This window comes from Porites lutea, chromosome 4 (assembly GCF_958299795.1).
Source record: "Porites lutea chromosome 4, jaPorLute2.1, whole genome shotgun sequence".
NCBI classification, from domain to species: Eukaryota; Metazoa; Cnidaria; class Anthozoa; order Scleractinia; family Poritidae; genus Porites; species Porites lutea.
In genome coordinates this window covers 935,001-943,185 of record NC_133204.1, presented here as the reverse complement: position 1 = coordinate 943,185, position 8,185 = coordinate 935,001, and the positions used below count along the sequence as shown (strand labels likewise).

At 37.8% G+C, this 8,185-nt stretch overlaps 1 long non-coding RNA gene across 1 annotated transcript; it reads left to right on the top strand.

The window, feature by feature from the left end:
* Window positions 1–5,132: 5,132 nt before the first annotated feature.
* Window positions 5,133–6,282, top strand: LOC140936028 (uncharacterized). Its single transcript, XR_012165287.1, has 4 exons — window positions 5,133–5,239; window positions 5,859–5,901; window positions 5,986–6,062; window positions 6,167–6,282. It is a non-coding gene; the product is annotated as an uncharacterized lncRNA (long non-coding RNA).
* Window positions 6,283–8,185: the final 1,903 nt, after the last annotated feature.

Genomic DNA, 8,185 nt, shown 5'->3' with positions numbered 1-8,185 from the left:
TGTTTCGTCGCTTTACAGTAAAAGTTTCGTTATGTAACTGGAGATAACCTGACATTTCTTTTCTATTGAACCGCTTCCAAAAGCTTCAAATTTTCAAGCGTGTTCAAACTCAAGGATACGCTAAGTCTACGGTACAGTTCAGTCTGAATTGTCTTTGAGATTTTGTGAAGTCCTGATTGTTTAGTAAAGAACCGTTTGCAGTTATCGCTGTCAAGTGTGTTCAAGTTTTAACTCTACAAGACTTATTAATCCTCTGCTCGGATTACTCCCCTGAGGGCAAACAAACTAACCCTGTTAGTTTGCACCCGTCGTCCATTGAACAGCAGGTCTAAATGATCATCTTTGGGAAACAATTTTAAATTCATAAACCTTTGAGGGTAAAGCACTTCTAATTTTGTTATTAGTTCATGACTAAGACACCTGGAGATAAGGCTGTACTTCCTTTTTCACTTATAAACCGCACTCAGTAATAGCTTTATTTCGTCATTTTTAGACTTCAACCAAAGCTCTTCCGTTTCCAGTGTTAACAGGTACGATTTCCCAATGGTACCGTTAGGAGGCCTAATAAGAATGCGCGTCTATTGTAGACCATTACTACGAATATTAGAGTTCTCACTATTTAAAGACACAGCTGGTATAATCAGCCATGCGGCATCACGGTGGCATCAAAAGTGAATTAACCAAGCCAATTAGAATATCAAACTCTGATGGCAGGGTATAGTACAAATATTTGGGAAGTTGAGAAAAGTTGACCCGGATATGATGGGATGCCACTGGAAGACAGCCCTTCATATTATGAATGTAAACGACAATATATATAATTTATCATGATAAATCTTCACTTTAAACGGTTTGTCCATTTGGTTCTTTGTCACCGCTAGCTATTACTCTGACAACCTTAACTCGGATTTGAAATCTCGCGCATTAGAGTTATATACTATTAAAGGTTCGGATAAATCGTTTTACGTTTAGTGTTGTCCGCTAGGCTTTTTAATTTCGTTGATTTCTGACTGAACATTGCAAATTGAATCCTCAAAAATATAATGCACGTATATACTACACTTTCTTCGCTGTAATTTTATAAGTTAAGGTTGATTAAACAATTATATATAGTAAAGCCATAACAGTCGTGAATCAGATATGTAACCCTTGGAAACAGCATAGGACAGAATCGTCAGCTATCTCAGCGGTGATGTCATTGGCAAGAGATGTACCAGCGGAATATACATTCCGAGATTTCATAAGGATTCATAATTCTTCAAAGCTCCTGTCTAGAGAACGGTTTAAATTCCGTGACGTTGGTTGATATTTTTGCTTGCGGTTTGCTTGCGGCTCTTAGGTGAAATATCTATCGACAGATCAGGGTTTCACTCAAAACTTTAAGTTTATTATTTTTTATGGATAGTAGCCAACCCGTATTCATTTTGGTTTTAATCAATCTAACATTAAGATCTTCAAATAAAACCTTCATGACTTTCCCTGGGGAGGATACAAAAAGTCTCCTCGAGACGTTCATGTGCGCAGGGCTAACGTCATCCTCTTTCGCCATTTCAGGAAAAATCCCGGCTGAGCTGGAGTAAAAAACCTGGCTACTTACTGAAAGTTGTTTCTATGAACGCTTTTCAAAAACATTTTGCGTTCTCCCAAAATAACGTTTTCTAACAGAAATCTATATTTTTTGTCTGCAAGTTTTTAAAAAATGTTTAAACTATTGAGTTTTCACGGACGCCATTTAAAGATCAACTAAAAATACTGTTTTATTCCTGCAACGAGGAGCATGTCCGAAAAAACGAATGTCATCTCTTCCAAAAAAATTACTTGGCTTAATCCCACATATTATTCCGTTCCATTACTTGCAGAGTTTCGTCTGAACCTGTTGGTCATCCAACGTAGTGGGAAGTGGGGATGAAAGCCTTTGAATATTATGGCACGGGAGCTGCTGGGTTCTAGATGCCAACGAAACATTTTGACGTCATTGGAAAAAATCCATTTAATTTACATGTTTTTATTTCTGGCAAAATATCGCCAAGAGAAATCATGATATTGTACCTTACGAAAATATTAAGAAAATCTTACTAAAGTTTCTGAAGATTTTAAGAAACCATGATTATATTGTAATTTGTCAGAGGTGAATCCGGGATCAAGCGATGGGATGAAATAGAGGTACACTATTGGCATCCAACTGCCTCCACAGTTACGTGAGAGTATTCAAGTATTTTTCGATCAAGATCGTATGAAATAACCACGGTAAGTAATAAGCAAAGCAAATTCCAACAAATAAACTGCATTGTAACAAACAAAAAAATCCGCCAGCAGTAACAGCAATAAATAATAAAACAAAAATGAAGAAAGAAAAAGACAAATTAGCTTAATATTTAACATCTACTTCATCAACATTTCACATTTGGCAAACGTACGTGTGGCAGCGCCTTTCAAAATAATATTTTTAACCAAGGACATTTTTAAACCGATATTTCCCCCCTGATTTGGAAAGAGAGTTTGGTAGTGTAGGCTCCTTTCTGGATTATGGGCTTTTCATGCATTTCACCATTAAAGCCTAATACAACGTCGCTGAGGTCTTGAACTTAAAAATAATCAAAAATCAAAGTTTTGAGATTTCCTGAATGGTGTCCGAGTGAAACGTGGTGCATGAAATTATGGTTTAGAACGCGTTTAAAGTCTTTTCATTTTTCAGCACACTAGTATTAAATATTTCAATATTTAAAAAGTTGTTTTTACATGGCATGGTATATCTCTTCATTTTTTAATGTTTTGGTTATACTAGGTGGACAAAGCATATGCATATGACACAGGAGATTACGAAAGGGCAAGAAGACTCTCAGCCCTTACCATTTGGTTGAATATTTAATGGCTTATTAGACCTGCCCTGAAATCTTTTTTGTTGGTTGAATCGGTATAAATTGGCTTATCTCGCAATCTACTAGTTTCATCGTTAACAAAATAAAGCAATTTTATTAAACTACGGGTTCAGGTGAATTATCAACTAAAAAAACTATTTTAAAATTTTAAATACATGTAAAATATGAACATTTCATTCTGAAATTCGGGTCCATCTTTGAATTTACTTTGAAACTTGTGCGGTCAAAAGTGTCGGTTTGCTGCCCTTACAATGTTCCTCTTTTTGACTCATACATCCGAGAGGACTGTTCTTAATATTACTTCCAGTTCCTGCTTTTCAAAGTACGTGTTTTGTCCATATTTCCTTTACACGTATCCTTCATTTTTCTAAGTTGGGATTCTGCTAATTCATGTAAAGAATGAAAATAACACTCAGCGAAACTAAGGGCTCAGACAAAGGTATACTAAGAGTAAACAAGCAAATATTAGATTTAGCCAAGGCTAAAAGCGACGCCTAATAAGAGCAATTAAACTCTAAACCACTAAAAAGAATTCTTCTTTTGATGGATGGGCTTGTAAGATTAAATATCCCGCAAACAACACTAATAAAATGAAATCTCTCCAATCATGCAAGCTGAAGGTCTTAATATGTTTTTGTTTACAGCAAAATAAAAAAGAAACGCTTCAATGCGCAATAATACTCCGTTCGGTAGCACCATATTTACAGGTTAGGATTTCTAGAGTCAATATTTCTGTTTAAAGTAAAGACCAAAAAGAATAACCGGGCCGAACTGGTAGGTCATTGATTCACCTTTTTCACATTGCCCATAATACTCCAAGCGTTAACAGATAAATATTTGTTTTCCATTTTCTCCCTGGTGTTACAGTCGTCTCAAGAGCAACATGAACGTGATTAACATCAATTTGGATCGTTATGTGCATGTGAATATGAGAGTGAATTTCGAGAATACTACCCTGTTGCACTACAACCACACCATCGCTGGCATTAGCACGTGTAGTCGTGGTATTCGTTCTCACTGATAAATAGGATTTACTGCGCAATATATAGAGAATACTTCATGGAAAGTGCTGGCGTACGGTATTTACGCACGAGTTGTTGACGTATCAGAAATCGAACGAGTGAGCGCAGCGAACGAGTAAGATTTCTGATACAAAAACAACGAGTGCGTAAATACCGTACAAAGCACTTTCCATGTGGTATTGTGTTTATTATATACATACGGAGACATTCATCATTTTGGCGGCCTTTTTCATTTTAAATCTTTCAAAAATGCTTATTTGCCGCTACACACTTGCCGCAAAATGACAACGAAAACGAAGTATCAGCTTTTTAGTAAAAACGTTTGTTAAAAACATAAATGACGGTAAGGATATGAGGTAATCCAAGAACTATAAGTAATCTTCACTGTTTGTTGTCAATGCACAATTGAAAATGAGTGAATTTAAGTAAAATGTCCGGTTTCAATATAAGCTTAAGCTTAAATGAAAGGCAAAGTAGCTCCGACAAAAAGCACAACAAAAGCTTACGTCTCGTTCTGTTTTTCCCTTTCCGCTGTTGTTTCGCCGGCTCTCTACCGTTTTCTTTATCGACAGTGAAACAAACGAAACTATTCCACTCCATTTCCGAAATGTTTTTCACTTTTTTAGCGAGAAAAACTCTTTGACGAAAACTTTTCTTGTTGAATGTGTGCGAAGCGGCGCTGCAAGCTGCAATAAAAGGCGGGAATTTTGGCGCGAAACTCACACACCTCTGTGGCCTCTGATTGGACGTATCATTTTTCTCACACGTGAAAAAACATCGTTCGCGATTCTGATTGGACGTATCATTTTTTTCACGTGTGAAAACCATCGTTCGCTCCTCTGATTGGCTAGAACTAATTTGCGTACGAAAATTTACGACATAGCTTTTTGGTGAGTATTTCTCAGTATGTATATAATAAACGTGATTTACTGTACAATAAACTAAGTACGTTTCGTAGACTTTCCTATAACGGAAAATAATCACACCAGTTTTATTTAGACTGAGTTTGAAGATGGTTGGAAGGAAGTAACAGGAGGCCTTGGTGTATTTTCCTCTACAACACAACGGATAGTTTCCACCTTTTAGCTAATAAATGAAATGTGACGATGAAAAATTCCGCTATGCAGTTATATTGTTGGCAAGAACAAAAAATCCGTATGGGAAGTTGTAAAGTAATTTTTCTTAAAAGGCATTGAGAAATCTGATGACGTCACTGGAAAACCGCTATACCAGGATGAGATAGCTGTTGAAAAAGTCATCCATATCGAAAAAGCAGCGTTTGAGGTTTAAACATTTTTCCAAGTCTTTACATATTATTTCTCCTTGATCTCTTCTCAGGTAAGAATGACTTTTTAATTTTTGACATCATTATATTAGCTAACTTAGCAGACAATTTTAAGCGATTAAACTTAAAATGCTGTGGATATATGGCCGGTGACCGCTCAAGGTTACCGGCCATACAAAAATTCCGCTATGCAGTTATATATTATTGGCAAGAACAAAAAATCCGTATGGGAAGTTGTAAAGTAATTTTACTTAAAAGACATTGAGAAATCTGATGATATCACCGGAGAAACGCTATAAGAGGATGAGATCTCTTTTCAAAAAGTCATCCGTATCGAGAAAGCAGCGATTGAGGTTTAAACAATTTCTTCCAAGTCTCTACATATTATTTCTCCTTGATCTCTTCTCAGGTAAGATGACTTTTTACTTTTTGACATCATTATATTAGCTAACTTAGCAGACAATTTTAAGTGATTAAACTTAAAATGCTGTGGCTATATGGCCGGTAACCGGCCAAGGTTTTCAAAACACTAAATGACCGGCAGTCTTTCGCCTCGTGCAATTCTCGGGCTTCTTTCATGCTTAGCAGCCTAAGCGTGCATCCATAACTCGATGGTTGCACACTGCACGTTTACCATGCTTCACGTTACCATTTCTTAATTTGTACTTTCAGCTTTTTTATATTCAAGCAATGGCCGATCACAACGATATTCAAGGTACGTAAGAATAAGTCATCGTGAGGAAACAGTGTGATCTAAATAATACGAGCCATTATACTGAATACAAACTCTATTCCATAGTTCAGCCCAGATATCCTGGCTACCCGATGCAACCGTACCCACAAGAAAGGCCAACTTCCACGAGTGTGACTGTGCAAGTAAGCTCTTTAGTTTAGTTCAATAATTTCTTTGTACCAGTAACGTTTTTATGCGATCCAAAAGCTTAATCTTTCGTTATTCACCACTATTTTCGTATTTTCAGCCCAATTCAACAGCTCAGCTTCGTCGTCCATGGAATTGGATGGCTGTATCAATTTTTACCACCTTGTTCTGTTGCTTACCATGTGGTGTATCAGCCATTGTCCACAGTTGTAAGGTAAGAAATAACCTTAAGTTGTTTTGTTCCCTCCACCAAGTTGTGATGGGTCTAGGTAAGTACTACACGGGAGGGATATGGCGCCCGGTTCTTTAAATTCAGGCCAGCTGTAGTTTAGAAAACAAGAAAAGGCTAATTTTTTAGTAGCTAGTTTAGAGCACCCTACCTTGACTTGAGCTTTGTACGTTCAAATTTTTACTACACATTGTTGCAGAAAACGTCTCGAAACATCACTTACGAACCCCGGTACATAAGACCCGTAAAGTATTTTGGGGGAGTAACCCTGGCAGACAAGGTCAAAGGCACTACAATTTATAAAGTTTAACTTCAAATTACCAAAAAAAAAACAGCAAAGACAAGAATAGCATGTAAATTACGATAAATTACAATCTTAGTGAGGTACTGTATTGCTCCAAGAGGTTTTTCTCCGGGTACTCCATTTCAAGAGACCAAGAATCAGTAGACGAATGGCCACTTAGTGGATGTGCTACCTCTAAATCGTTATTAATTTAAAATTTATTTAGGTGTATCTTGCATAAGATACGAACGAAACATTTAAGTCATGGTTGCCTCAGATCTGTATTGGCTACGGGTTCCGACAACACTTTAAAAATGCCGAAAAGACTCAGTAAAAACATCTGGGCAAACAGTCGTCTTTATGTTAGTTCATCTATGCCCCCCTTTGGCTTTCCTTTTCTCCTTTACGCTTGAGCAGTTATTAATGGGTTTAATTTTCTTTGACTAGTTGACAAGTGCTGAAATCGGCTTATATTGTCACGTGTCCTAGCCCCTTTTAGAGTGTTTTAGCATCAACGACGGCGACGGCAGCGAAAACGTAACTTTTAAAATGAATTAGCGTTCTTTCAAATTCGCTGAAAATGTCTGATGTAGGCAAATTTGCCTGAAGTTGATTTCTTGCGGGCCGCACTCAAATTCTAGAAAGAGAAAGAAAATTTTGTCGTCGCTTGTTTACGTCCTCCATGAAACGTGAAATTAGGCATTTTCTCAGGGGGGGTACTCGGGATTTCAAGTGACGGGGATGATCGAAGGGTTTTTTTGGGTACGAAAATTTGGCAATAATTTTTTTGGGTAGCTTGATTTGAGTAGGGATTTTTTTAGGGCATTTTAAAAAAGAATCGGTGGTGCCTTGGCTGCGTAGTTCTGCGAATAAAGTACAAATATACGTGTTTTGCTGTTGTGTAATAGTTAACTATGGTGTCGCTTGACATCGCACGTGTTATACAATAGTCTGCATTGTCCCGTAGTGCCCGGCCGCCTTTTACAAGACTTCAACCGGGATTTGGTCCAGGGATTTTTTTTGGGTTTTGCTGGAAGCCCTAGGGATTTTTTTGGGTCTTGACTTCTGGCTCCATTCGATCATTGCCGTCACTTGAAATCCCGAGTACCCCCCCTGGGGACATTTTCAGGTCGTAGTCGGGCAGTAACGGCAAAGAAATGTAAAAAAAATGCATGAAGCACGTGATAAACATAACCCTATTGCTGTTCTGACGTTCTCGTTGCCGGGGCCGCTTGTTAGGCCCGGTTTAGACGCCAAACTTTTCATGAGCCGAACCTATAAATTCGAATTAAGGACGACTCAAGTTATTTAGACCGCTGAATTGATTCAGGCGCCGATCTTATTTGCAACTGAGCCAAGTTCAAAAGGCGAAAAAATGCTCATTTCCATGTCAAACTGCTTACAAAATACGTTATAATAATTATGCGTTAGATTCGGTACATGAAAAGTTCGCCGTCTGAATCAAAGCCGATCCAAAGTCGCTACAAAGGCGAAATTCCCGGCCGGGCTATGATAAAAGAACGGATGAGCCGCTCCAAATTGAAACAGGCGTTCCTGATTAATTCAGCGCCAAGCTTTTCAAGTATAGACCGTTGTCACGCGGCGGC